General features: G+C 37.4%; 1 long non-coding RNA gene across 23 annotated transcripts in view; it reads right to left on the bottom strand.

Moving 5' to 3' along the window:
- Positions 1 to 472: 472 nt before the first annotated feature.
- LOC149258454 (uncharacterized) overlaps positions 473 to 22,612 on the bottom strand; it is a 54,861-nt gene continuing 32,721 nt past the window's right edge. The window contains exons 2-6 of one of the 23 annotated variants that reach the window (XR_016256813.1): positions 2,519 to 2,595; positions 1,725 to 1,842; positions 1,483 to 1,530; positions 1,204 to 1,255; positions 473 to 860 (exon numbers count right to left, since the gene is read on the bottom strand). This is a non-coding gene — a long non-coding RNA (uncharacterized LOC149258454). The other 22 variants (XR_016256808.1, XR_016256806.1, XR_016256807.1 and 19 more) reach the window with 22 other exon arrangements.

The raw sequence follows: 22,612 nt of genomic DNA, 5'->3' as shown, positions 1-22,612 counted from the left end.
CAGATACAAGGGGTCTCATTACATCAATTTGGTGTCTAGCTCGGCGGTTACCTTAAAATTAGTTTTATTATTATTATTATTATTGTAGCAATCAGTGGCAGCAGTGGGGTGCAATCCCTGGTGACATGAATGATTGTGAGTTCAAGTAGCCAATTCCGCCTTCGCAAAAAAAAACAAAACATGTGATTAAGAACACACTGAACAATCAATTATAAACCAGCATGGTTTTGTTCACCTCACAGCCTTCAGCAAATAATAGATACCTAGATTCATGAGATCTACAATTAATGTCAGGATAGATGTAGACTTCTTTATGGTACTTATAAAAGAAGACTGTTCAATATCCTGCATTTTTTTATCGGATGCCATATGTGAGCAGAAAATAAACTCAATTTTCTGTCAATGTTGATAGCATCCCTCTTTGTCAAGGCAAGTTTGTAAGACACAACACATTAAATTCCAATAGTCCCAATTATGAATAATAAATGAAAAGATATATTGCCAAAACAATAAAGTTGAGATATAGATAATACCAGAAATGCATGCATCGCTGAACCTGAAATAATGACTTGCAAGTCACTTCTGTGGAGATGTTGAAATGCCCCTCCAAAGTATAAATCCAAAGTAAATTCAAGAAATCTACAATTAACGTCAGGATATATGCAGACTTATTTATAAATGCCATAAGTGAGCAGAAAATAGATCTTCTCTCTGCCCATGTCAATAGCATCCCTCTTTATAAGGTGATAGTAAGACGATACAAGAGGTGTATATAAAATTTACAAGTGTGTACCTCAAGGATCATACCATCGTACTATGGTCAAAGGATGAAAAAACTTCATTCCACTTAAACCTGGAACCTATATTCAAACTCCTCAGAAACAAAGGAGAATATTAGTAAGAGAACCCAATGAACATTTGATTAGGAACAAAGATGGTGTTGTTGACAACGAAAATAAAATATAAAACATGATAAAATAAAAAGTAGAAAGTAAGTGTATGACAAAAAAATGTAAACGAAATATCAAATCTTAAATGGAATCTATATTCATACTTGTCAAAAAGAAGGGAGAGAATGTTAGTAAGAACCCCATGAACAATTGATTATTAACTAAGATGATTGTTCACATCAGTGTTCCACAGGAACATGCCCTCCAAGGTGGATACTGCTATAATAATAAAATTAGTTTTATTATTACTAACATTGTCGTCAAATAATGGCAGCAGTGTGGTGCAATCCCTGGTGCAATTCCCCCTTGAAAAAAAACAACACGTGATAAGAACTCAGTGAACAATCAATTAAAACAAACATGGTTCTGTTCACATTACAGCCTTCGGCAAATACTAGATACCCAGATTCATTAGATCTACAACTAATGTCAGGATATATGTAGGCTTCTTTACAGTACTTATCAAAGAGGACTGTTCAATATCCTGGAAATTTTTATTGGATGCCATTAGTGAGCAGAAATTAAACTCAACTGTCTGCCAATGTCCATAGCATTCCGAGAGTCCCAACTATTGAATAATCTGAAATGAAAGAATACATTGCTAAAACACCAGTCCTAAAACAATAAAGTTGACATATAGACAATACTAGAAATGTAAGCAACACTGAACCTGAAATAATGACTTGCAAGTCTATTCTATGGAGATGGTGAAATGCCTCTCCAAAGTAGAAATCCAAACTAAAAGCAATGTGCTGAGTCATGACAAATAATTACCTATATTCAAAATTAATGTCAGAATATATGTAGACTTCTTTATAGATGCCAGAAGTGAGCAGAAAATAAACTCCTTTCTCTGTTACCAATGATTGTGTGTACTAGTTACCAATTCCCCCTTTAAAAAAAACAAAACATGTGAGTAAGAACTCAGGGAACAATCAATTAAAACAAACATGGTTCTGTTCACATTACAGCCTTCGGCAAATAATAGATACCTAGATTCATGAGATCTACAACTAATGTCAGGATATATGTAGACTTCTTTATAGTACTTATCAAAGAGGACTGTTCAATATCCTGGAAATTTTTATTGGATGCCATTAGTGAGCAGAAAATAAACTCAACTATCTGCCGATGTCCATAGCATCCCTATTTGTCAAGGCAAGTTTGTAAGACAAACACACAGAATAAATTCCAAGAGTCCCAACTATTGAATAACATGAAATGAAAGAATACATTGCTAAAACAACAGTCCTAAAACAATAAAGTTGACATATAGACAATATTAGAAATGTAAGCAACACTGAACCTGAAATAATGTCTTGCAAGCACCTATTCTATGGAGATGGTGAAATGCCTCTCCAAAGTAGAAATCCAAACTAAAAGCAATGTGATGACAAATAATTACCTATATTCAGAATTAATGTCAGAATATATGTAGACTTCTTTATAGACGCCAGAAGTGAGCAGAAAATAAACTCCTTTCTCTGTCAATGTTCATAGCATCCCTCTAGATAGGGTGATAGTGAGACTATACAAGAGAAGTGTACATAAAATTTACAGGTATGTACCTCAAGGCTCAAACCATAGTCAAAGGAGATACTGTGAAAACCTTCACTCCACTTTAAACCTAGAACCTATATTCATACTGGTCAGAAACAACGTAGAATGTTAGTAAGAGAACTGAATGAACAGTTGATTAGGAACAAAGATAGTGTTGTTCACATTGAAACTTAAAACATGCTATAATAAAAAGTAGAAAGTAAAGTGTACGATAAATCATCGTCAGGAAATAAAAACTACAGTGAAACCACTCTAAACAAAAAAATCAATCTTAAATAGAACTTATATATTCATACTGGTCAGAAACAAAGGAGAGAATGTCTGTAGAAACCCAATGAAAATTTGATTATTGAACTAAGATGGTTCAGTGTTACATGGGAACGCGTCCCCCAGGGTGGAGGCAGCATGCTCCCCACATTTTCCATACTCCATGGATGTGTGAACACCAGGGGAGACATTTCCCCATGTCCCCTTTTTGGGGAAACTCAGGGAAACACAAGGGGAAATGTTTCCCCAAAATGGAGCCTCTAGGCATCTCCCCTATAAAGGGGAAACATTTGGTTATGCCCCCTAAACTTTTCCTGAAAACAATAACTTATGAATGGGGAAGCCTAATATGCAACCTTAGGGCCCTACTAATACTATGTAATTAAAGGCAATATTAAATTCTTAAAGTAAAAGGATGACCCCATTTGACTTAAATTTTTAACATTACCATTAATTGTTTCGGGTTATTTGAGTGGGGTTCCAACCTCTCAAAGGGAGAAAATAGAATTTTTAGATCCCACTCAAAACCTAGTTTTTGGGATTACAAAATTGGGGGAATTGCAATGTTACCATTTTATTCTATCATATATGAGGGTATTGAATTAGCATTTAATCAAGAGCACCAAGCCCTCTATTTACCTCGATGTTGGTGGCATCGAATTTTGAACTCCCCTATCATGACACTAACAAAAATATTACCCATGACTCAATCAAAATCTCACTTTAACATGTTATGATTTCTCTATGTTAATTTCATGCTTAGAGGGTGATGTTGCACACATTTTTGTCAAAGTTCCAAGGAAGCAGAAGTGCCAGATTTTTTTTTAAACAAAATCAGGTCATCTTTTTAAACAAAATCAGGTCATCTATCAACAGTCTACATGTCACTGTAAACCCATTCTGCACGTTATGTAATGTAAATGATCCTAGTAAGACCTTGAGTATATGTAACAACCTAGGTAAATCTATAATTTAGATGACGAATTCCATCCTAGGAGGTTTTTTAACCTCTCTGATTACCTGTGTTTCTAGACACAGGCTAATCAGAGGAGTTTTTCCCCTCCAGCTTAAACCCCAAAGCTAAGGTGAAATTTATTATCGAAATCTTAGGTGAGTCCTAGTGTTTTTTGTCGAGTGATTTGGGAATACTTAAGCTAGTTGGCTTAATTATTTTATTACAAATCACTTGGTCTACTAGATCATGTTGTGTTGCAAATGGGTTATGTGTCTTGAGAGTCTTGAGGGTGGAAAAATAATTAAATCCCCTCGTGTAAATTAATTAATTTTTCTGGCAAAATAAAATTAAATCCTAAGCCAGAAAATTAATTAATAGAGTCAAAATTAAATTGTTTTAGGAAAAATAATTCTCTAAATGACTAAAGGAATTAATTTTTAAAGGTCCTACAATGGAATATTGTATATTTCAAGAAAATTTGGACCCTTGGACCGTGGTGGTTAAGCAAAGTCAATTTTTTGAGGAAATTAACTCGATAATTAATTTTGAGCTAATAAAAATGGAATTAAATTGGGGTGGCAGGAGGGCAGGGATTCTCATTAATCCCGAAGGAATCATTGAAGACAGATATGCTTGGGGCTTGGGTAAGAAGACAAACAATCAAGTTGAAGCTTATGGTTTGTTTTTCGGCCTAACATTGGCTCAAAAAAAGGGCATTAGAAAGATCCAGGTCCTAGGAGACTCAATGTTGATCATAAAGCATATGAACCATAGATCAAGCAGCAAAAAATATGAACCTTAATCAAATAATTAAGAGATCCCAAGGGATGATCCCCTTATTTGAGTTTGTGTCATTTTTTCATATCCTAAGAGGGAATAACCAAGAAGCAGATAAGCAAGCAAATTTGGCTTGCCAGTTGAAGGCAGAAAAAAGTATAGTGAACGAGGTTGAGGAAACGGTATGCATTCCCTAATCTTATTCATGGGTTTATACTATTGGTCTGAGGATGGCATTCTTGGCTCATCCAAGAGGTCAGAAAGTATCAACAAGTTGGATTTTGCAAGATTAGTTGGTCTTAAGTTTTCATTGCCCCCCCCCCCAACTCGCCTCACTCTCCCTCTTTTTGCTCGCCCCTTCCTCCCCCCTTCCCTCTTCTCCCTATCCTCTGTCACCTTTCTTCCTCTCATCCCGCTAATCCTCTCATTATTATCTCTCCTCTTCTCCATTTTGTTAGGGCCCCTCCCCACTCCTTGGTACCTGTCGCATCAACCAATGCTTGGTCTGTCCTGTCCTTGTGCCCCATGACATGGGTTATCTTAGTCTGCCACAACAACGAGTCTGCGTCCTTCATGGAGGTACTACACTTGGGCTCGGGCAATCACAATTCATGAGAATATAGTCCCCTCGGCATAAATTATGTTGCAAAGGTCGGCATTCTAGTACAGCCGAAGGCAGGTTAATGGAAGATTGGGAGAAACATTTATATCCTCGGCTCAAATTTTCTCTGGTCGCTCGTGGGAAGAAGTTGTGGGCGAGGATGAAGGAACAGGAGAAGACCTGGGAATTTATGGTTGTTAGTTGGGAAATTAAGGAAGAGCATGGGGATCCCAGCTCCATTAGTACTAATCTCCAGTACGGCATCAATATCCAAACTCCTATTTAAAGAGTAACGATTTGATATGCTATTATGGGTTAAGGCTTATTTTTGCTCAAGTGGCCTCTGTGAAGGCTTGGTGGCTGAAGCTTGGGGCTCTAAGCATCTGCTACGGGTTCTGGGTCAAAGCGCCGGCACTCAGGGGGTCTCTGAAGGAATTTGCAGCCGCAAAGGGAACCTAAGTGTCGACTTACTTCTGTGTGTCAATTTACAGAGAGCTGGTTGCCTGAGGGAGGCAACGAATTGTGGGGATACTTAGAGTCGAGTGGGGGTTTTGGAGTAGAACTACGCGGGCATTCTTAAGTTGGAGGTCTTTGGTAAATTGGAGTCGGGGAGTTGTGACATTCTGGTCACCGCCATGACCGAGCACACTACAGAGGATAATTCTCTGACTGGCTCCTAGGGGCGTCGTAGGCCTAAGACTGGGGGGTCGAGGAATGGAAAAGCCAGGGAAGGCAGCAACAGCAGGCAAGCCTACAACGATTGTGGGCAGGAACATTTGATGATTCGGGAAGGTTTGGCAATTCTACAGTGTTGTAACCAACAACAATAATTTGACACTCTAGCCATGCATGAGCAACAATTGGAAAAGAAGGAGCACATCCGGCATTTGGAAGACGCGGTGGATGTGTTGCATCAACACATTGAGCTGTTGACGCAACAAGAGCAAGGAAGAAGAATTCACTGGCCTAGATCTGAACAATCCAGCGCCAATGGAAGAATAGTTTGTTCACTCAATTTTTTTTGTAAAATGTTTTTGAATGGCACACTATAAATGTACATACTTACTATGTCAGTTTTGTCGATTGTATAGCCATAGGATACCAAAAATGAGAATTTTTTGTAAGAAGCATGGGAAAAACTCTATGGGAAGGGATGGGGAAAAATGGATGTACTAGAAAGCCTTAACAGGCTCGAAAATATGATAAAGCCAGAGAATGCGGCAGCAGCAGGCAGGCCTACAACGACTGTGCGAAGGGACATTTGATGATGTAAAATCCCGATTTTGCATGCAAATGGGCGTGATTTATATATATAAAAACACTAATCATTATGGTTTAAAAAAATGGAATTAAATGATAAAATTAGAAAATTCCTCCAAAAAAATAAAAAATAAAAATAAAAACATTCAAGGGGCTAGATTAAAATATTTGGAAGTGTTTATCAACAGCCAAGATTATTTTGACAAGGATCAAAGAAACTAGCAATTATTTTTCCACTTGGAGGATAAATATATAAATTAGAGAGTCATTTGAGTCTTTATTTTGACAAGGATCAAAGAAACTAACAAGTATTTTTCCACTTGGAGGATAAATCTATAAATCAGAGTCATTTGAGTCTCTAGCACCTTGATCTTTGGCTAAAAAAAATTGTTGCTCAAGCATCTTTGTAATTATTGTCCCGCTGGGAACCATTTTTCCTATCATAACAAAGACATTGGGGTGCAATTCAAAGTGTTCTTGCTTATTGATTTATGGTATGTGCTGACAATGGGCATCTCTATGTTGTGTTGAATATTGGTAAGATTTGTTTTTTCATTACATGAAGATAAAATCATACTATTGATTGTTTTGGGCTAATCTTAGGTGGTTTGATTCCCCATGTGATCTAACGAATTATTTTTTAGATAAATACATAGTGCTTGCAGGTATACTTCAGTCCTTGGCCTCCAAGTTCACAAACTTGGGCAAGAACCACTGTTGTTTGGATTACAAATATTTGTATGGTGGATTAAACCTTCGGTAACGCTATAGTATACATCGGGTTTTCTAAAAGTATTTTTAGCCATTCATCAAAGAAAAAAACTCTATAAAAATATTTTTCTTAAAAATTCAAAAAATAAATAAAACCCTTGTATATTTGTAGATCTTGTGAATAATTTTGTAAATATAATTTGTAAATTATTTTTTCTAACTTGGGTTTTGGGGTTTTAAAGTATTTTGTATATATCTAGGGTTTGGGTGTTGTATTTTCCATTTTTTCAAGTTGGATCAAGGGATCAAGTTGAAAAAGAGCTAGATCTAGGCCCTTGAGGGTAAGAACTAATATCTTGGAAAAATTTGCAAGGCTATTCAGTGAAAATTTTGAAGCAAAATTCAGGTCTAGAAAGGAAAAAAAAAAATTCAAGACAAGGGCTTTTAGTTCCAAGCCACCCGGGACCAAATCCAGCCTCTCCAAGGCCAGCATCAACCTCTAAGGCCCCAGTTTCAGCCTTTTAGCCTCTACGTCATCCTTTTTCAGCGCTTTTAGGGCTGGCTATGAGGCATTCAGGCCTCGGCCTCCTTCCTTTCCCCCTACGCAGAGGGTTTAAGCCCTTTTTAGGGCTAATCGTGGCCTTTTAGGGTCTCGGCCTCCCTCTTAAAGCCTAGACAGCAGCCCTAGAGGACTTGTTGTGGCCTTTTAGGCCCTAAAACCCCCAGCATCCAGCTTTTAGGGTCTCCATTGCCCTTGCGTCAAGCCTTTAGGCCTCTTCCTCCTCCATCGTGACCTCTTTTTAGCCTCCTCTTGCCATTTCATCTACCGATCTATCATCCTTATCCCCTTAGCCTTCAACGTTGGCTCTTCTTGGCCATTTTCTGCCCTAAACCCTAATATGAAATTTTGGGACTGATTCCTTGGTGGTTTTGCAGATTTCTGAGCTCCAAAAGTTTGATTTTCAAGTGGCTTCTTCATACTAAAAGTTTGGGTCACTTGGGCAAGTGCATCTACAAGACCTTTGGCCTAGGGTTTGATTAAAACCCTTGTTTTATCTCTGTTTTATTACAGCAGTCAAATCAGTGAGATTTAGGCCCTAAAATCACATATAAATTGGTCAAATTGTTCCTAAATTGATTTTCCTAAATTTTGGCCACTTGGGCACCTTAGATCTAGCCTAGATCTAATTTTATGCTTGCTGGAATTTACTGCATAACTGAATATTTCAGATTTGCAATTTCTGAATCACACTTAAAGAAGGCTAAAAACTTGAAATTTTTTGTTTATAGTATAGTATGTCAAATGTCTATATTTGTGTGGGCACTTGCCTAATTTACTTATTGTTATACCCAACTTATCAATGTCCACAAATGAAAGCATTGCAACGGAGATATGGCTATTGCCCCCTAGGAATGGAATCTGACTGAGATTTAGGCCCTAAAATCACATATAAATTGGTCAAAATTGATCCTAAATTGATTTTCCTAAATTGTGGCCACTTGGGCAACTTAGATCTAACCTAGATCTAATTTTATGCTTGCTGGAATTCACTGCATAACTGAATATTTCAGATTTGCAATTTCTAAATCACACTTAAAGAAGGCTAAAAACTTGAAATTTTTTGTTTCCAATATAGTATGTCAAATGTCTATATTTGCATGGGCACTTGCCTAATTTACTTCTTGTTATACCCAACTTATCAATGTCCAAAAATGAAAGCATTGCCCCCTAGGAATGGAATCTGACAAATCTTTCCTGGAAAGACATCTTTTCCATATCAAATGCTTGAAGGTGAAAATGTTTCCTGTACATATTGCATGGCAACATCCTAGAGTCACATGGCTCAAGCCTGACAAGCTGACAGTGAAATTACAAATGGGTTTTGAACGTCACTTGGAACGTGGAAATGGGTTTTGAAAAAGACACTTCCAAATTTTACGAAACAGTAACAACTATCTATGTTTTTATGTATGAGCAGGAAAGGTATTTTTTCTAATTGGAATACTTTCCTTAAACTTATGTCACTTGGAACATCGAAATGGGTTTTGAAAAAGACACTTCCAAATTTTACGAAACAGTAACAACTATCTATGTTTTTATGTATGAGCAGGAAAGGTATTTTTTCTATACATAGTGTGCATATAGATGTATTGACGAACTTTTGATCTTTGATTCTCCCTAAACTGAAATTCATTTATTGTTTTGTTAGTATTTTTATTTATAGTTTTAAAATTTTAGGGCTTTCCCTTGCGTACTCATTGAAAGAACTATAATTTTATCACATGGAAATGGCATTTCTGTACTTGAATTGGATTTGAAATTTCTTAGAAACATTTCCTAGATTTTTTTATACAGGAGACTTCTATGCAACATTTCCTAAGTATTTTTACAGTATTTTGCCAAACAATTGTTAGACCTTTTGACTCTTTAGTTTTCAGTCATCCACAATATTAGTGAGACTTGAAAAGTTAAAACAAATTATAGTTATAAATTTTAAAATTATTTGAGTTTGAATTTGTAATTGTAAATTTTATTTTGCAGTTTCATTTACATCATCATTATGGAAACTTCAAGTACAGTGATTCGTGGGGCAGAGGAACATGAAGTTGAATTTGTCTCTAAAGTTGATCCAAAGTCACCATGGAAATATGTAACTGTTGTGGGGAATATCCAAGGAGGGGGATCGTTGGCATGGGTTTGCAATGAGTGTCAAAAGGAGTTTAAAGGATCATACACCCATGTTAAAGCACATTTACTTGGGTTAAAAGGCAATGGGATTTGAATATGCATTGGCCCACCTAAAGAGAAGGGGACAGAGGGAAAAGGTTTAAACTTTAAAGCAAGGAAGAACTTGCAAAATATCAAAAAGAACAAGATGAGGCAAATGAGGCAAATCTCGTCTCTCAATTCAAACAACCAACAAGGTTGGGATCATCTTCATCAAGGCCTCCAATTCCCTCTCATGGAATTGGCAACCCTGGTTCAAAGCAGTATAATTTGGGCCCGCTTGAAAAGAGTTTTAATAATGATGCTCGGGAGATGGCAGATGTAGCTATAGGTCAATGCATTTATGTACATGGCCTTCCCTTTAACCTTGTGCGATGTCCTTACTGGGGGAAGATGATAAAAGCAGTGAATGAAGACCCAAAAGGGTACAAGAGCCCTGGATATGAGAAGGTCCCCACTAAAATGTTGAATGCTGAAAAGTTAGATTTGGAGGCTAAATTAAGCCCCATTCGTAAATCATGGCGCATTTCAGGGGTGTCCATCATTTTTTATGCATGGAAAAATCAAAGGAATAGGCCTTTGATCAATGTGATTGCTCAGAGCCCAAAGGGAGCAATGTTTTTGAAGGCATTGGATTGTGAGGGGCAAATGAAAGATTCTCAATTCATTGTTGACATCTTGATTGAAGCAACTGAATTGGTGGGGCCAGAAAATATTGTCCAAGAAATAGCTGACAATGCAATGATGTGTAGAGCAACAGGCCTAATTATTGAAGGCAAATATCAACAAAGCTTTTAGACCCCTTGTGTTGTACATTCATTGAACTTCATGTTGAGCAAGATGGGGAAGCAAATTAAGTGAATTTGAGTTATTTTTTAAAGAGGCAAAAGAAATTCAAGCCTTCATCACAAACCACCACATGTGCCAAAGCATCTACAGGGAATTTGCGAAGTTGGAGCTCCTTAAAGTACCTAAACTTTAAAGTTTATTTCATAATTCTAATTTCTACGACTCTAAATTGAAATATATAAATTGGATTCTCAAATGTCATGATTCGTGAATCATAAAAATTATTCAATCAATTTATGATTTTTAATTTATTGAAACATTGACAATTTGGCATTTGCAAGTTGTCGAGACTCATTTTGCTTCTCACATCATAAAGCCTTAACAACGCTTATGTAGGTAAAAGAAACATTACAATCAATGGTATGCAGTTCTCTTTGGAATCAATAGAGGCAATCCCAATCTAAAAGAGCACAAGCAGTGAAAAGGTTGGTTGTTGATGATGAATGGTGGGATAGGATGGAGTACCTCTTGGCATTTACAAAGCCAATTGTGGATTTGCTCCACCTATTTGACACAGATATGTCTAATTTGGAAGAGGTGTATGAGGGCATTGATTCCATGATAGAAAAGATAAGGGAGGTTATAAATGCCAAGGAGAAGGACCCAGATAAATTCTTTTACAAATAAGTAAAAGATATATTGACCAAAAGGTGGAACAAGATGACCACCCCATTGCACCTTTTGGCCTATGCAGTGAATCCAAAATATTATGTTGCAGAGTTTCTAAGTGATCCAGAAAGAACCGCACCAAACAAAGACCCAGAAGTCTCACAAGGATTTAAAATCCTGAAATTGGGATTCGGATTCGTTCAAAGTTTGCTCATTTTGTGGGATCAGAGGGTTGCAGTGCTGATATTGATTGTATCTGGAACAAGACCAAATTAAGTCCAATTGATTGGTGGAACAATTATGGTGGGGAACTTCCACAAATCCAAAAATTGGCTATCAGGATGTTGTCACAGGTTGCTAGTTCCTCTTTAGCAGGAGGGAACTGGAGTACATATGGTTTCGTCCATTCAGTAAAGCGAAACAGATTGGGCTCCAAGGACGTTGAGAAACTAGTGTATGTTCATTCGAACCTTCACCTTCTATCACACAAGAGAGACGAATACAAATTTGGGACCACTAAACTATGGGATGGGGAGCCAGAGTTGCCTGACTTGGATATGACATTAAATGCCAGGTCTCATATGACTTAGGACTTTGTTTGATGAGGAAGCACCAATAGTTGGATCTTCGAGTGGACATGGCAGCAATGCGAGAGAATGTAGTTCTTAATAACATGAATGAAGACATATTTGATGATATGCAAATGTAATTTATGATGGTGTTTTAAACTTTCGAATAATGAATATTGAATACCATAATATTGCTAGTTTCTGTAGCATTAGATGTGTTCTAGCCACGAAATTTTGGTGGAGAGGCTAGAAGACATGAGATCTCCAAAACCTAGAAATTGTCTCTGGAAATTCCACCTAGAGATGGCTTAATTAGATTATTAACCATTTTTTAAATATCTCCTAAGTCTAAACTTAAGGAATATGGTCAATTAATCACAATTAATTAAGTCAAGGTGAGAATCATCTAGAAACTCACGCAAATCGACTTCAAGATGATCCTAGCCATTGATTAAGATTTTAATCTTGGTCGTTGAAGTCCCAATAGAGAATTATAAGAAGAAGTCAATGGCACTTGGAGAATACACTTCTGCAGTTCGATTTTCTTGGCAGATCGATTTCCAAAGAGCAACCACAGTTGTCAGAGAGCCAGATACCGAAGCAGGATCAGTGAGGGGCAGAGATAGTGATTTGGAGGAAATTTTTCCAGATCCAAAGATCCATCAGCAAGGGCCCGAGTTATTCTCATTAAGGCAGTGCAGAGGACTACACAGTTGCTTCTGAAGCAATACGAAATTAGTTGGAGAGAAATTTGTTTTCAGTTCCAGAGGCCAGGGAGAGGGTTCAGAGAGCCAGAGAAGCAATTTCCTCAGCAGAGACAGGCAGAACAACTTCATCAGAGGCAGTTAAGAGGCTAGACGTCATAGTGTCTGTGCATAGCAGCGCAGAGAGTGACGCAAAGGGTCCAGGAGGATGTGTTTCTGAAGAGAAGTGGTGTCGAGATTGCTTGTGTCAGAAGGGTAATTACCTCAGATAATTTTGCCAAGATTTTCTTGTTGTTTGGATTGCCAGTTGGGCATCCATAAACTGTATTAATATTTCACTGTTGCATAATAAAATAAAACACTTATCTGTTACATCGGTTTTCCGGCATTGGGTTTTTCCAGGGACAATTGTCCAAAAATAACGATGTCAATTTTATTCTGTGCGTGGTAGTATTTTTTCAGTTTCCAACGCTATTTTATTTCCGCAGTTTTTATTTGTGAGAATCACAATATGAATTATTTGGTATTTGTCATAGCAAACTGCAAATAAATTGTTAAATAAATTAACAATTAGGAAAATAATTTCAAGTTGCTATGATAGATGAAATTTTCATATGGTATCATGATCAACTAGGAAGCTTAGAAGTGGAGGTGAGAATTTCGCTGCTCAGAGAGAGCAGCAGGCCGAAATTCTTGAGGCAACGCAGTGCTCAGACAGGCAGGTCGAATTGTTGGGCCAGCAGTTCGATTCTCAGTTGCAGGGTTGCAGAAAATTCAATCTGCCCAGAAGAGTAATTCTAGCAATCAAAGGGAGCAACTGCAGCTCAGATTTTCACTGAGCAGATTTCTGGTTGGACGCAGAGGGCTTTTGCAACAGCAGAACCAATGTTGGGTGGAAGAGAAAAGCACACACAGCAAAGAGAAAATTTCTCTCAGGGAACTTCAAGTCTTAGAAGTTCAATTTTTCCTTGCAGATTGGCAGTGGTTGTGAGCAGATATTCTCACTCCAAAAGGAAGTGCGAATAGTTGAACAGCCCAAACAGAAGGAAAGGGGATTTTCGACAATTTTCAAGATGGCCACTACAGGGCTTAGACATCATGATAGGTTAAATGGATCATCCAACTATGTCATCTGGAAGGAGGCTAGGATGTCCTTCCTTCTAGATGAATATGACCTAAAATCCTACATTGATAATGTAGTGGCAGTTCCTCAAGACGCAGACCAACTCAAGGAATATACGAAGGAGATGGCGCGGACGAAGCGTTTGATACTGGATGGAGTCCGGGACCATATTGTCTCACATATAGCGGGCAAGAGCCAAAGAAATATGGGATGCTCTCTGCACACTATACCAAGGTACTTCCGAGCAGCAGAAAATGTTCCTAGAGGAGAAGTTGAGATGCATTAGGATGCAAAAGGGGAAGGCATAAATACCTTCTGTTGTTGCACAAAGTGTCTAGGCACCGCAACAATGCCCAGAGTAAGGGTTGTCACTCTAATCCTTACTCACTCCGTCTAGACTCTCTCCTAAACAAGTCAAGGGGGGTAATCCCTAAGGGAAATGAATGAGGGTAGCCTTTGGAACACGAGCTCTAGGAGATTTTAAAGATGAACAACTTGATGAATTTAGAATAAGTCTCGGTCAATTGAGATAGATAGACACAATCACAAGATAAAAATGACTAAGACCAGTGCCTTTAATTTGAATTAACCATAGATTAAGTAAGAAAACAAGTTATCCAGAAGGATTTTCCAATATGTGACGAATAGTGGCAATTATGAATGATCAATATAAACGCCCAAAATTGTATCATGCAAGAGATTCCAAAAAAATGATTTTCGCTAGGAATTCAGATCTAGAACAATTAACTTTCTCCAATATGATTTAAAACATTTTTGCACCTTGACCATAGAAAAATCATGAAAATTGCATTTAATCACCAAATAAACAATAAGGAACTTAAAATTAGAATTTTAATTATTCCTTAGGCAATTAGTTGAATGAAGAAATCAAAATCTCTTAATGTGACAGAATTAAATTGAATCAAAAGGTTAAAAATTAAAATTTTAATGGGCCATAGGCCACATTAAAATATTAAATGTGAAAGCACAAATCCCTTTTTCAGTTTGATTCCCTAGTCAAACGAATTTAAAAAAAAAAAAGGTTTTTTAAATGTTTAAGATTTTTAAAATTTTTGGAATTTGTTAATTTTTAAAGATTTTTTAGCTTTCAGGATTTTTAGATTTTTCAATTTTTTTTATGTTTTTTAATGTAAATCGAAATCAAAATCAAAATTATAAAAAAAAAATGTAAAACAAAAAATCAAATCAAAAATATTAAAATAAAAGGGAAGGAAAAGGGCAATCAAAAAAAACACTAAAATATAAAAGTCACAAAAGAAACAAAGCACACCAACCCCAACTTCTAAACTTCAACAAATATAAAAATGTAAAAAAAAAAACTAAAAAAATCGAAAGGGTGAAATGAAATTAACCCTAACTTATGTGCATACAAAACAAAAAAGAAAATGAAGGAGAAATCGATTCTTTTTGTTGTGTGCAAGTTAACGAGGAGTTGTGACGGCGAAAGAATGGACAGAACGCAAGGGAAGGGAGTTGTAGCAGTGGGCGAGGAGATGGGGACGGCAGCAGAGAGAAGAACAAGTCGATGGCAGCGTTGAGGGAGGAAAGGTTGCGGGAGAAGGGAAGGTTGCGTGAAGGTTTGCTACTGCTGCAAGGAGAGGAACGCAGCGAGACGGAAAGCAATGGGAGTGACGGAGGTTAGAGGGTTAGGGAGATAGGGCCGAGGCTTTACTTGACGGGTCTGAAGCAACACACAACCGAAGCAGGCAACGGGAAAGGGATTTTCACAGGAACGCAGGGGTGTGAGGATGGCAGTGCAGATTTCCAGAGATGGAGCTGTAGAGATGGACAGCAAATGGGAAAGCTGACAGGAGAGAGGTTGCGAGGAAGAGAAAAATGCACGAAGGCAACAGCAAATGACAAAAAAATCGAAATCTCCCAAAGAATAAAAAAAACGCAGCAAGAGCAAAACGATTTTGAAAAATTCCTGTTGGAAAACCCCAGGCAGCAAACAAATCTGAAAACCTCTTGGAGCGGAGAAACTATAGCCCAAATTCAAAATAAACCCAGAAAAACGAATTTCACACTATGCTTTAGACCCTCGTGAAATTATTTCCAGATTTAAAAAATAAAATAAAACCCTTGGACTACAAAAATCTGGATAGACTCCTTGCAACAATAATTGAGGTCAGATCTTACCTCTAGGGCCTAAATCTGGCTTCAAATCAAACTTCACCTTCAAATCTGCAACCTGTACGTGAAAACAAAAAACACCCAGAACCCAGATATACAAAAAATAAATAAAACCCCAAAAACCCAAGTCAAAAAACCCAAAAACTTTATAGATCTATGCACAGGAATGGCAGATCTATCAGATTAGCGAGTATGAGTCCAACTCTGCTCCCAGATCTGATAATCTAAAGCTCTCTCAACAGCCAGATTTATCAATTTCGCAATTAAAAAAAAAATGAATTTTAAAGGAGGTGCTTAAGCTCGAAACCCTTCATGCATCACCACTAAAAATATTATGATAAGCCCAGGATCAAATTAAGTTGAGCTCTTCAGAAAATACGAATCGGAAGTTGGTTGGTCCAACTGAAAACTTCCCAGAAGCCCAATGATCTAAAAATCAAGACTTTCCTACAAAACACAATTCAACCATCAACATAGAGCGAAAAAACAACAATAAAACTCAGACAAATAGAGATACCTTCTATTACGTTCCGAATTTAGATTATTATTCAAACCCTAGCGATTGAGCAAGATACATATACTCAAATCACTTTTCAGAAGTTATTATCAATGGCTAAAAAAAAATTATGCATGCAAAACGACACATCTTATAGTTTTTCCATGAAGAGTAACACCAGCGAAAATTAACCCCAAAATCTTTCTTTATTATCCGAAAAAAATTACATGAGAGCTTTTCGCTTAGTACACGACTCAAAGGTCAGATGGATCAACTGACAAATGACTTCCTATTTAAAGATAAATCTTCCAACGGCTAGTTCAAGTGATCCTCATGAAAGCAATCTCGACCGTTGATGAGGATTAAAATTTCTTTTAATCTCATCCGTCAAAATATTAAATTCTCGAGGAAATTCGAATTTTTCAATTAAATGCATTTTAATTAATTCAAAAATTAAATTTTTGAATTAATTTCCTCAACATTTTGACTTTGACTTAACCCCAGGAATCAAAGGCTTAAAATTTAGCAAAATAAATAATTTACCTTAGTCTCGAGACCTTTTAAATTTTGATATTTAAAGACCAATGAATTTTGCCTTTGAAGAATTTAAATTTATGTAGGACCTAGAATTAATTAAATTTCTGGCTTAGGATTTTCATTAATTTTTTGCCAGAAAATTTAATTAATTAACCTATGAGAAGATAAATTATTTTTCCAACCCTCAAGACACTTTACATCATGATTTTCATATTTTTTACATCTCAAGGAGGAAAACCCATTTGTAAAAGACCCTCACAGACTACCCATTTCTCTGACACAAATATAATCCAGTAGACCAAGCAATTTATAATAAAATAACCTAACCAAATAGTTAGCATTATTCCCAAATCACTTTTACATAGACTCGATCCCAGTGACAAAAAAATCCATTTCGACTTTGGGGTAAGACTGAAGGAAAACTCTGCCGACACTGATGATGATAGTTGTACGGTACGAACACATTGATTAGGCGCTATCCCTTTTGCGAAAAAAGGGGGTATACTGCTATGGGTCATTGACACATAGTGGTCAACATCTGTCTCTACTTGGGGACATGTTGCACCGAAGGAATGTGAGAATCTAGAATTTGCATCCACGCAACACACAACATAACATAAGTAGCGTCCATCCAAAAATCATCATATAACATTAAGCACGGGAAAGATATAAGCTCTTCTTCTATTAACAATCCTAATAACATGAAAAACATCTACCTACAAAATAAAATACTAGAATAACAGGGTACAAGGTTAGAAATACAATACAAAGATGCCCCATGGCATCATATGCATTCAATATAGTGCACACTGAGCATTTGCTTGCTTTCAAGCAAATCTGTCAGTGGTTTCTCAGATGTGCCATGTCCAATCCTGCGTACGGCAGGACTTTTTCCTATCCAAAAATCAAGTTGCTTACGACCATCTGATGCATCAAATCGCTTTCTCATTCTCTTTCTCTTACGTCTTTTCTTTGTGGCAGGTTGTATTATTGATGATGTGGAACATTCTGCTTCAAAACTCTCAGATGAAGTATGTAAGATATGCATGACATGTCTTTCTTCATTCTGCATCTGCTTTGTCAAGAATGATGGATCGATCTCACAAGTGTCAAGAGTTATAACTTGATCTTTTATGACTGGTGGATTAACCATGTGAGCATCAACCTGATTCTTATTAATTTTCATTTTATCTGAGTCACCTTCAATTAGCCACTTTTCAATGCAACAAATGATCTCCTCATAATAAGATGGAGCTTGTTGCAACAGATAGGGAGGCTTATGATCTGTTGACGTTTCCTTGTTTCTTTCATCCTCTGACCGATGCTGAAATTTTTGTACCTGTATTGTTATGGCATCCATCTGGTTAGAGTATTCAACCTTCATAGCACTGACTTCCTTGGCATGGTTTTCCTCCATGGTCAATAATTTATTTTGAAGACATATCTGACCAGCTTCCATATCTTTTATTACTTTGTCATTATCTGTTTTTATGGTCATCAAGCAATTTTGCATAGAGCTCATTTCTCTATCATGATTAGCTTTCATGGTTTCCATTTCCTTAGCATGTTTTTCTCTCATGACAAGTAAATAGTTTTGCATGGAAGTCCTTTCTTTCTCATGATGAGCCTCCATATTCTGAGCACACTTTACTACTACGGTGGCTACGTGATCAAAGTGTTTAATTTTCATGATTTCCATCTCCTTATCACGTTTTTCCAGCTAGGTGTATAAAGTTCTCATATCCTTGGCGTAATCAGCTATAAATTTTTCTTGATTAAGCTCCATATTTTTTACCAGCTACATTTGACTGAACTGCATGTCTCTAACCAACTGCTTTAGTTCTTCTATAAGATGCTTATCATTCTCCCTTTCATTGTCGACAATGATTTGATAACTTGTTCCTGCTTTTCCACTATCATGGATTCAACCTGCAACGGTACAAGTGGATGGCACATTCTGATATGGAGAATTGTCTTGAATTCTTTCAAAATCACTTTCATCCTGTTGCATAACGTTAGGGGCACAAGGCGAGCTACTTCAATCTTCATATCTATCTTTAAAAGCATTGATGATGTCTTGTAAAAAAGCAAAAGAATCTTCAGGACAATTATGAAGCCAATTCAAAGCATCACCCTCTAAAGAAAAGGCAAATAGACACATCTTGACATCTTCATGTTTATATTGGGAAGAACTACAATATTTGATTATTGTATGAGTAACCCTAGATAGATGCTTTCTAGCAGCGGCTGAAACACCACCTGAAAACAAAGGTAATTTATGAATGGCCTTTTCTGGCATATCATGTAGAAAGTTAGTAAAATGACACGGCGTAAACAAGCCATCCATCATGACTTAGACCAAATTGATGCTAGAGAGAGACCCCTGCTCAAGAAAATCAAGAGATCCACAAGAAGTGAGCTTCTAGTAGAAATTCTTGTAACAAATGGAAGAAGTGGAGTCGCCATTTGAACATGAATCTAACTCTAAAATCCAAAAGACAAAAACAACTAGATATAAGGGATGGCTTCTTGTCTGAGAAATAATGGATGAATAAGTGGATCGCCACCCAAACAAGAAACGAACCGAAATGTCCAAGTGCTAAAAGTGCAGATGAAATGATTAATGAGATGACAAAGATAAGGCGATGAAAAGATCAAATGACGCCAGGAAATGTTGTGTCGCTTGTTAGGCTAATGAATGGCGGAAAAGATGAGATGATTAAAACGATGTCGAGGACACCAAGGACAGAAAAACTCTATCCCCAGCAATAGCGTGAAAAAATGTTGTCGTTGTCGACTCAAATGAAAAGATGAGAAATGAGAAGAATGATGAGGAAATGTCATTGAAACGACGAAAATAAAGTGTCCCCGGCAACGGCGCCAAAAAAAGTCTGCGTTGTCGGCGAAAATGAATGATACAAAGAAGAATGTCGTAGAACTAAGGTCCAATAAATTGGTCCCCGACAACGGCGCCAAAAAATGTTGTCGCACAAAGTGTCTAGGCACCGCGACAACGCTCAGAGTAAGGGTTGTCACTCTTAATCCTTAATTACTCCGTTTAGACTCTCTCCTAGACAAGTCAAGGGGGATAGTCCCTAAGGTGAATGAATGGGGAAAGCCTTTGGAACACAGGCTCTAGGAGATTTTAAAAATGAACAACTTAATGAATTTAAAGCGAGTCTCGGTCAATTGAAATAGATAGATTAAAATAAGACACAATCATTAAAAAAAAATCTAAGACATTAAAAAATTAAAAGACATAATTTTTTTTATTTTTTGTGACTTTGGGATTAAGAATAAAGTAAATAGAAAAAAGGATTTGCGCTTTCACAGTTAATATTTTAATGTGGCCTATGGCCCATTAAAATTTTAATTTTTAACCCTTTATTCATTTTAAGTCTATCATATTAAAAGATTTTGGTTTCTTCATTTAAAATTTTAATTTTTAACCCTTTATTCATTTCAAGTCTGTCACATTAAAAGAATTTGGTTTCTTCATTTACCATTAAAGTAATTCCCTAAGGAGTAATTAAAATTCTAATTCAAAGTTCCTTGGTGTTATTTGGTGATTAAATGCCCATTTTCATGATTTTTCTATGGTCAAGGTGCGATAAATGTTTTAAATCATATTGGAGAAAGTTAAGTTCATTATTGAAAATTGTTTTAAATCTAGATTATCATGTATGTTAGAGTTTTAAGCATTTTACATTGATTGTTCATGACCGTCTCTCTGCCACATTTATAAGTTTTTTTCTGGATAACTTGTTTTATTTAGTCTATGGTTAATTCAAATATTAAAGGCACTGGTCTATAGTCATTTATATCTTATGATTGTGTCTTATTTTAATCTATCTATCTCAATTGACCGAGACTCGCTTTAAATTCATCAAGTTGTTCATCCTTAAAATCTCCTAGAGCCTGTGTTCCACAAGCTTTCCTCATTCATTCACCTTAGGGACCACCCCCTTGACTTGTCTAGGAGAGAGTCTAAACAGAGTAAGGATTAAGAGTGACAACCCTTACTCTGAGCATTGTCGCAGTGCCTAGACACTTTGTGTGACAACACCTTCCTCACCAGTCCGAGCCCAGTTTTCAGTTGTTAGGGTAGCGCCTCAACCTTCAGAGCTAGTACAATTGGCACTCAACGGTGTCTCAGAGGATTGTCTGGTCTTCGTCCAAAGTATATTGGGCAGAGACACGCTACCAGGATGGGACAAAATGTGGTTTGATTTGCAGCAGGAGGAATTGAGACGAGCTCTGTTGAAGAGCTCCATCAGGGGCAGAGGGAGCAAAGAAAGAAGGGGGACTTGTCAAAGGTCAAGTGCTTCAAATGTGGTGAGCTTGGTCACTACAGCACGTAGTGTCCTCTTAGAAAGAAGGACAAGTCAGAGAAGCAGGACCAGCATGCAACATCAATTGAGATCGACAAATTGTCTTCCACGTTTGAGGAAGACTTCGCAATGTTGGCAACCATACCTCCAGGAGTGAGTTGGGGTGACTTGGAGTTGTAACCCCAGAGAGCTATAGATTTAAGCAGGGTCCTTGAGGAGTCCACCTCATGGATCATTACCTTGCTACGAGCGCCCACAATATTCAGTAGTAAGATGGATCAATGGTAGTTGAAACAGTGAGTACCAGAGTGACAGTTGCAAACTAGTAGCAGTCAAATGTTGGGGAGCGCAGTGCAATGTTGACAACAGAGCAGATGGCTCAGTGAGGAGTTGGCAGCAACGCATATTCTTCGTAACAGTGCAAATGCTAGTAACAATGAGAGACTCGGGAGACAAATGCATCATATTGAACACAGTTGATTCAGTATTTTGGATGCTTTTTAGTTGCAGTTGCAACCATAACAAATGAGAGGGAATTGCACTATAGATGCAGTCTTGGCAGCAGTTTGGCAGTGTCAGCAGCATCAGAGTTGTGAAGTAGCTGGTGAGCAGCAACGGCCAGACATCAGCAACGTGACAGGAGGTGATACAGAGACAGAGTGTTGTGGTAGGATGTGCAACACTATAGAGAAAACACAGTGCTCGCTAAGAGGGATGTTAGTTTTTGTAACATCGGATGTGTTTTAGCCACGAAATTTGGTGGAGAGGGTAAAATACATGAGATATGCAAAACCCATAAATCGTTTCTGGAAATTCCACCTAGAGATGGCTTAATTAGATTATTAACCAGTTTTTCAATATTTCCTAAGTCTAAACTTAGGGAAGATGGTTAATTAATCATAATTAATTAAGTCAAGGTGAGAATCATCTAGAAACCCACACGGATCGACTTCAAGATGATCCTAGCCATTGATTAAAATTTAATCTTGGCCATTGGAGTCCCAACAGAGGATTATAAGAAGAAGTCGATGGGCAGTCGAAAAATACACTTTTGCAATTCAATTTTCTTGGCAGATCGATTCCCAGAGAGCAGCAGTAGTTGTCAGAGAGTCAGAGATCTAAGCAGGGTCAATGAGGGGCAGAGAGAACGATCCGGATTAAGTTTTTCCAGATCCGAAGAGGCAGCAGCGAGGGGTCGAGTTATTCTCTGTGAGGCAGTGCAAAGGATTGCGCAGTTGCTTCAGAAGCAATACAAAATTTGCTGAAGAGAAATTCGTTTTCAGTTCCAAAGGCCAGGCAGAGGGTTCAGAGTGCTAGAGAAGCAAATTCGTCAGCAAAGACAGGCAGAACGAATTCATCTGACGCAGAGGATCCAAGAAGACGAGTTTCTGAAGAGAAGTGTTGTCGGGATTGCTTGTGGAGGAAGGGTAA

This window comes from Pinus tabuliformis, chromosome 6, assembly GCF_031772625.1.
Source record: "Pinus tabuliformis cultivar Carrire ecotype Pingquan chromosome 6, CPIR1, whole genome shotgun sequence".
Taxonomy (NCBI): Eukaryota; Viridiplantae; Streptophyta; class Pinopsida; order Pinales; family Pinaceae; genus Pinus; species Pinus tabuliformis.
This window is presented reverse-complemented; position numbering and strand designations above follow the sequence as displayed.